We start from the raw sequence: 8,585 nt of genomic DNA, 5'->3' as shown, positions 1-8,585 counted from the left end.
AGTTTGTATAAGGTGTGAGAGGGATACACTCTTGTTTACAAAAGTTTTGTGCCCTAATGAAATGGAAAGCACGATATAAATATCTGGAGTATTTTTTGCTTGGAGATTTCCAAAAAAGTAAACATTCATTTTTCATTATTTCGGTGATTTGAATCCGCCTAAAGCAATATTTAAAAACACCAAAAAGATAAAAAATAAAATATTGTTCGTTGAACCTTCAAAAAATCCCAGTTACAAATAATGTATTACATTTTTGAGAGCGATTCCCTACGAAATAGGTCTGTTTATAAATTTAAATTTTTGTATTTTTTTTAATCCAAATGAAACTTTTTTGGTGCCTTCGGTATGTCCAAAGAAGCCATTTTGCATCATGAGTTTGTCCATATAATTTTCTATACAAATTTGGCAGCTGTACATACAAAAATGATTTATGGAAATTCAAAAATCTGTATCTTTTGAAGGAATTTTTTGATCGATTTGGTATCTTACACAGAAAAAAATCATACACGGTAAATAAATCTGGTAATTTTTTATTTTACTTTTTGTCACTAAAACTGTTTTAGCATTAAAAAACTATTTTCAATTTTTTATTTTCTTATATGTTTTAGGGGACATCAAATGCCAACTTTTCAGAAATTTCCAGAACGGGCAAAACAATTTTGAAATATCTGATTTTTTTCAAGATACGGAAAATACACTCAAAATCTTAGAAAGAATATTATTCAGCTGAAAAGTTTCAGTCTGCCATTTCAATTTACTGTTGTAAATTGTTGTAAAGTTCTGCACTTTAGTTTTGATTTTTATTTTTCAACTGCAGAATCTTAAATGTAGAAATTTGCAAATATGTGGTTGAGAAATTTTAAGATAAAAAGGTCGTAAGTGCATTTTATATGTCTTATTGTATTTTATATGTTTTATTTCAAAATATCTTATTTCAAACTGAATTGTTTGTTTGGGAAATAAAAATTCGGTACTGTAAATATAATTAAATGTTTTTTTTTTATTATTTTGAATTGTTTTCAGTTGATTGCAATTTTTACCTATATAAATACTTTTTTTTTACAAAAATGTCCACCGTGTTTTTTCAAAGCATTTTTGTAATGGCTTTGAAGGGGGACCACTTTGTCATATTTTTAATGTAAGTAATAAAACAAATCGTGCATTTTTCTAACTTTTCCAAAAACCATAATTTGCAACATTATTGCAAAACATTTGTGAAATATTTTTAAAACACATGATTTATGCAGCGCCGTACCTAGGGGTTGGCGCGGTTGGCGACCGCCAAATCGAAATTTTCATGTCAACTTTAACATGTTTGAAATAGAAAGGGCGCCGAATTGTAAAATAGAATTAAAAATAACGAGATAATTTGGTTTAAAAATATTTAGGGGCGCCAAAGTAAATTGTATGAATATATCTTCTGAACTGTTTTGAAAATTCATACTTAATGCTAAATTTATTTTTTCATCAAAGAAGGGGCGCTCAAGTGGCAGAACGTTAAAGGAGTTGTAGAAGAGCTTCTCAAAATAAATACACTTTTTTATCAAGATTTGAAAACATTTGTATAGTTTTGCGCTTAAAAATATTTTTTAGAATATAAAATTTAATTTTATGAATTAAAAATAAACAAATAAATACTGATGAAATAAAAATCAATGCAAAAAATAATTGAAAAAAATATGAAATACATTCTCCAATATCGTATGGATAAATCACTCACAATGAATAAAAATTTCTTATCTTTATATTTTTTAAACTTTTTTTTTCTAACAAAAAAGTTTTCGTCAATACTTAGAAATTTTGTAAACTTATGATTGCAAAACAACTGGACAGAAGTATAATGCATTTCAAATTACTTTTTCATTCAAACGTTGAAACCGTGGCCTGTAATTTCATTTTTTTACCTTTTTTAATTTTTTTTGGTCAGAGTCGAGGGACATTAACTTCAAAAAATATTTGCAAAGGCCTAAATTGATTTTAACGAAATTTGAAAAATTATACTTCGATGCCGATATGCTCTTTTGAACTAAGCTTGCTGGAATTCCTATTTCGACAGAACAAGAGAGCACACGGGCATCGAATCATTATTTTTTAAATTTTCAAGAAGGGTTTTTTTGCTTTTTTCGTTGTAATTAACGAAATGAAATCCAAAGCTAAATCAGCTAATTATTTTTCAAATCCGAGAAAGTTCTTTGCTTATACAATCAAATTAATACGTGATCAGATAAAATTATGCAGGTTTATAATAGAAAATATTAAATATAACAAATTATAGCAAAATTTATCATGATTGTTCATTTAATTCTGTACATTTATCAGAAAAATAAATTTAAAAAAAAATAATAATCTTTTATCATTATCGATTTTATGAAATTTGAGAAAATATTCAACCAACTTAACTCCTATAATAAATTTTCAACTCAACCTAGCTCATATTAATTGAAAATTTAAATTTAATTTAAACATATTCAGGTCTCCAATTGCAATTATAAAATCAAAACTCATATTGATGCAATCATTGAAAATTTACATAAATTTATCAAAATGCTTGTTAATTTGGGAGGGGCGCCAAATTGATGCTTCTCCAAGGGCGCCGTGGGCCCAAGGTACGGCTCTGATTCCATAATTTTTACTGAAGTTTTTTAAATTGTTCAGCAATTGAATCTGTAGTGTTTAGAAAAATATTAAATTTTTAAATCTAGATTAAATTTTCAAAACAACCTATCCGTCATGGGTTTCCTTTGCAGATAGGAAGTTTTGAAAATGTAATCTTGAAATGAGAGTTATAATCTAGAATTATGCATATTTATCGGGATTATATAGTTTATATTTTTTTATTTCGATGATACTTTGTCCACGCTTTTCCTTATCAAAACAACCATTTTGCATCATTAGCTTTCCCAACATATCTTGTATCGTAGGCAACGTTCTAATAGAATTTGTATCCCTTAAAATTTAGTTCCCAAAATACGTTTTTTTATTTATATTTTTGTTTATTGTTTATTAAAAGGGACTAACAAGGCATATTTTGAAAATATGGCGATTTTTGTTTAAAAAAAACGTTACTTAATCCACCGATGGTGGTTGGTGCCTTCCTCACAATTATGTACATATTTGTTTCTGTAGTAAGAATGTCAAACCTACAAATTTTATATAAATTTTTTTTTCAACATATCTACATGGAGTATGGGGTCTAGAATCCCAAAAATCATTGGACGTAATATTAGAACAACACCTACGGGGCTGTTTCATGAAAATTGTTCACTTTCAATAGTTATATTACTTTAAAGTTTTGTAAGCTTTAAGGCAGTAAAAAAATACAGTGAGTCAAATATTTGTCCGTACCCCCCCCCGTACGGAAAATGTTTGTGATATAAAAGTACATAAAATTCGACTAAAGTGCCACGTTTTATACATCAATCGACGCGGCAGAATATCCTCTTTAAGACACTGTCATTGGATTTGCAAAAAACTTTTTCTTAAAAAATACAAAAATAGTTTACTGAAAAAAGTAAAAAAAAGAGGTCAAATAATTGTCCGTACCCTTAGTAAAAGTACAATATCTGATCGATTCAAGTGAATTTATTTATGAAATGTTGTTTCTGTGTCAAATACTAGTACCTCTAGCCAGTTTGTGACAACTTTGAACTTCTGATAACTTGGTTTAGTAAGTTTATATTAAAAATTGGTTTAAATTTAGTATTTTTAAGTAAAACTTATCAAAACATAAGTTTATAAACAACTATTTTTATAAAATTGCTATTTTATGTAGTAAGAGTCTCTATTGAACAAGTTTCAACAATATTTGTTCAAAATATACATTGTTTTCATCTTTTTTATTGACATTTTTCGATCAAAAATACTGTTTCGGAACAATACCGTTAAACAATCCGGATTGTCCCAGAACCGGTATAACCCCTCGGGGGGAAATTTTGTGGTGGTCAGATAGAGGACAAAAAAACCCACCTCTTGCAATTTGAAGCATCCAATTTCGTCCACTACAGCCCGATTACGAGTCCCTAGTCTGAAATTTGAAATTTTCAAATTCCTCAAGCAAAACATTCTGACCCAGGACGGTACACAAATTCTCAGCACGGAAAGTGAAAATTTAGAGTAGTGCGGTGCCTGTGTGGACGCTCAGTCCTGTTTTTTTCGTGTTATTTTCCGTCTCTTTTGTGTCGCTGTTCGAGTGCATGGGGTGATTGGTCATTATAATTAAATAATGGCATCAGTAGTGCGGTGCCTGTGTGGACGCTCAGTCCTGTTTTTTTTTTTTTTTCGTGTTATTTTCCGTCTCTTTTGTGTCGCTGTTCGAGTGCATGGGGTGATTGGTCATTATAATTAAATAATGGCATCAGTAGTGCGGTGCCTGTGTGGACGCTCATTCCTGTTTTTTTTTTTTTTTTCGTGTTATTTTTCGTCTCTTTTGTGTCGCTGTTCGAGTGCGAGTAGTGCGGTGCCTGTGTGGACGCGCAGTCCTGTTTTTTCGTGTTATTTTCCATCTCTTTTGTGTCGCTATTTGTGTACATGGGGTGATTGGATTTCTTCTGATTCGTGTTGTTTTCATCTCTTTTGTGTCGTTGTTTGTGTGCATGGGGTGATCGATATTCTTCTTCTTCTTCTTTTTTCTTTATGTTTAGTTCGCGCGTTCGTTGGCCAATGAGTTTATTTTGTCCTCTTTACATAGTTTTCGATAGAAACGATCCAAATTTTTTTTTTCGAGACAAGCAAGTCGTATTGCTGGATTAAGTCCTTTCTATATCATCGATGATCGGAAGGCACGCCGACGAATATGTTTTAAGGCTTATGATATAAAATCATTTTAATGAATAAAGCCCTTCTTACATCACCGTTGATCGGAAGGCACGCCGACGAAGAATTTCTGGAGGATCGCGGTCGAATTAATACTATATTTAAAATTCTAGATAGCTACACAGAAAAAAATATGTAAATATACACCTCATGTAAAGTGTGTTTCACATGTAAACTCACCATATGTAAATTTTAAATCAAATGTAAAACGCTAAATGTGATGTATTGTACATTCATGTAAAATCTAATTACATGTAAATTATGAATGTAATGTAAATTATTGTACATTCATGTAAAATCTAATTACATGTAAATTATGAATGTAATGTAAATGAAATAATTTTGGTCAACCATCAATGAATCTGAAACATCTAAATGTTAAAATACATGTAAAAATCGTCATATGGAAATCCAAAACACATGTAAATATGATTGATTTTACGAGTGACAGCAAATCAAAACAAAACAGTTCGAACGTGATGTTGGTTGGAAGTGGCGGTCAAGAAGCGGTCGGATTAAAAAGTGATATGTTTAAACGCGTTTGATTATGTTCAAAACGCAATTTGAGAAACAAATTTGTAGCACCGGACATTCTCTCGAAAGGGTAGGTGTGGAATGCCAATATTTTTGTTTTCGTTCAAAGGTAAACAACTTGATCCGTGTTGCTGATGGATGAAGCATTTTTTTGTTTGGTTTTGTTGTTATTTCTGCCGTGAAGTACTCTACGTTTACAAAGTGGACACCATCAATGAATTTGCTGGTAAATTTTTAATCTGCTTGGTAATTTGTTGTTTTATTAAATTTGTATTTCTCATTTTCCAGCCAGCCGCTCAGCAGAGGCACCAGGTTCGCGTCATTACGATGGGTTTCTTCCGGATTGATTCCGCAAGGACGAAGGTCTTGATGATGTTGTGCTGATCTACCACGAGCAGCGTAAGATTGTGCCGTACATGATCTTCAAGGCGCTTAAGTACGCCGTGCTGGACCGATTCACCGCCAAGGTAGTCGTTCGCGAACGGGTTTTAGCTGGCCAAACAGAAGTGTACCAAACGATCAAATATTTCCGATCCGGCAGCTGGAGGACCTGATCACATACGAGGACGAGGCGATGGAATACTAGATGGCGCGGAAGCTGGCCAACGATGGCACCCCTTTGACAATATCAACAAATAAGACACCACCACGGATGCAGACACCGGGAGAACGGTTGCGAAACTTCAAAACCCTATGGCCTTTGCAGCATCTCGCAGGTTTCCGGAACTGGCCACTGCCTCTTCGTTTGCTGCTCCTCCCGTCACCTCTGCTGATGACCTTTTTTTAAATTCTGCACACCTGAAGCAGGCTGACGATTTCAGTTCGGTTCGAGTTTATTGTTTTTTTTTTAAACGGTTTAAAAAAACACTTTTTCAATGCAGCACCCGATTCGAGTAGTAATGACAGACAGTAGAAATGACAGTTTGACACAGATGAAAAATATAAAAATGCAAAATATACACAAATCGTAGAGAATAGGTCAATTTTTTCTTAAATCACAACATGGTATGCGATGATTTTATTTGCGTAAAAAGTAACCAATTTTAAACACTTGTGGGTGGGGGAAAGCTTTTCATGTTTTATGTTAAATATTTTGAAACAAAATGCATAACAATTTTGATAAGACTTTGCAAAGTTTGCAAAATAACTTCCAAAGATTCTCAAAATTCCCTCAATCCGTTACGTCTTTTTGCTACTTGTGGCTCTAAAATTCAAAGTTGTAAAAATTCTCAAAGAGTCTTAAAATGCAAAAATACACGTAACATCTATTGCGAGCATTCTATAGAAGAGTTGTTTTTTGGAAAATTAGGTAAAGATTTTGATTATTCGATAAGTTTTTTTTGTTATTATATATTTTGATCAGAATATGCTAGAATTTTAATCTCGTTAAGAACTTTGACAAAATCCTAGTAGAAAACCATGACACAATCAACTCAATGCGAATTCTGAAACGAAATTCAATTTGAATTGAACAAGAATTTCTTTTCAAACTTAAAAACCGATACGAAAACGGATCCGATTGTTCCGTTTGAAACGGGATTCGTTGACAATGGAGCACCCGCAGTCGAGCAGTTTTTGACATTGTAGAAAAAAGCAAAAACTGCTCGAATGGAAATGCTCCATTGAATTCCGATGCAGAATTCGAGTTGAACTGATTGGGGTACTGAGTATTTGGTAAAAACATCGCATTGTTTGTGTACTCAGATTTGGGTAGTTACGCAAAAGCGAACAGTGCTACCTAGTAAGGTTGTGAGAGTTGCAGAAAGATGACAGCGAGAATTGTCAAAGCCAAGTGATGGAGAAAAAAAGGAGAAGCAAAAATCACCAAATTTGCGATCAACTTTGCAAGTCGTGTTTCGATCGGAAGTGTTACCCCGTTTTCCCGCAACAGAAGGCGGTGGAGAACATCAAAACGTTGATCGCGCCAGCCGTCATGCGTCCGGCCTGTGCGTGACCCAGCAGAAGGAGGTAAGTTTGATCGATGCGACTATTTTTACACGGTTGGCACGATCTCACCGACACGGTGACACGGCGTTCGACTAGTGTGCCTAGGAAGAAGTTTTTTTTCTGAAAATAAAAAAATATTTGCACCAAGAACGGTTGTGTAATCGAGTCCAGAAGAAGTCGTTTACTCGCGCGGCGCGCTTTCGCCGTTTTTTTATTGCTACAGCGATTGAATAACTTGGATACTTTTCCGTCCCTTTCGACAGATCGATGAGCTGATGCTGATGTTGGATGAAACCGGAAACAAGTCGAAGCTCGGTGCCAACGCCATCCTGAGAGTCTCGCTGGCCGTGTGCAAGGCTGGTGCCGCCAAGAAGGGTATTCCGCTGTACAAGCACATCGCTGAGCTGTCCGGAAACGGTGACATCATCCTGCCGGAGCCGGCCTTCAACGTGATCAACGGTGGCAGCCACGCTGGTAACAAACTGGCCATGCAGGAGTTCATGATCCTGCCGACCGGTGCGTCGTCCTTCACCGAGGCCATGAAGATCGGCACGGAGGTGTACCACCACCTGAAAAACGTCATCAAGGCAATGTTCGGTCTGGACGCGACCACCGTCGGTGATGAGGTTGGCTTCGCGCCCAACATTTTGGAGCACAAGGAAGCGCTAAACCTGATCTAGGATGCCATCGCCAAGGCCGGATACACCGGAAAGGTTGAGATTGGCGTGGACGTTGCTGCGTCCGAGTTTCACAAGGACGGCAAGTACGATCTGGACTTCAAGAACCCCAAGTCTGACAAGAGCGCCTGGCTGTCGTCGGACTTCCTCGAAGACATGTACCACTGCTTCATCAAGGACTTCCCAATCGTCAGCCTTGAGGATCCCTTCCACCAGGATCACTGGAGCGCCTCGACGAAGATCACCGCCAACATTCGCCTACACCACGATCCAGATCGAAAATGCAGAGTGTGTACGAATAAACGCACGTAAGTAAACTTGAAGCAAATTTATTTTCCAGTGCTAACATCACCTTTTGAATTCTTAAAGCATCGGGTAATATAACCGATTGTGAAATTATAGATTTAGAAATTGCTCCATTGAAACTAGAACTCGAAAATTAAATCGATTTCTAGATTCAATGGAGCAAAAAAAAAATTTTTGGTTCGTGTATGTTTACATTAGATTCATTGGAAATTTACACGATTTCAAGAGTTTTTCAATTTGAACATTTACAATGAAAGTCATGTAAATTTCCAATGAGGTCGATGTAAATATACATCATTTATCATGATA

General features: G+C 34.9%; 1 pseudogene; it reads left to right on the top strand.

Moving 5' to 3' along the window:
- The first annotated feature begins 5,560 nt into the window (after positions 1-5,560).
- LOC6045166 lies at positions 5,561-8,356 on the top strand (annotated as a pseudogene).
- The last annotated feature ends 229 nt before the right edge of the window (positions 8,357-8,585 follow it).

Source organism: Culex quinquefasciatus, chromosome 3, assembly GCF_015732765.1.
Source record: "Culex quinquefasciatus strain JHB chromosome 3, VPISU_Cqui_1.0_pri_paternal, whole genome shotgun sequence".
Classification (NCBI taxonomy): domain Eukaryota; kingdom Metazoa; phylum Arthropoda; class Insecta; order Diptera; family Culicidae; genus Culex; species Culex quinquefasciatus.
The sequence above is the reverse complement of the archived record's forward strand: the minus strand, read 5'-3'. Positions and strand labels throughout refer to the sequence as shown.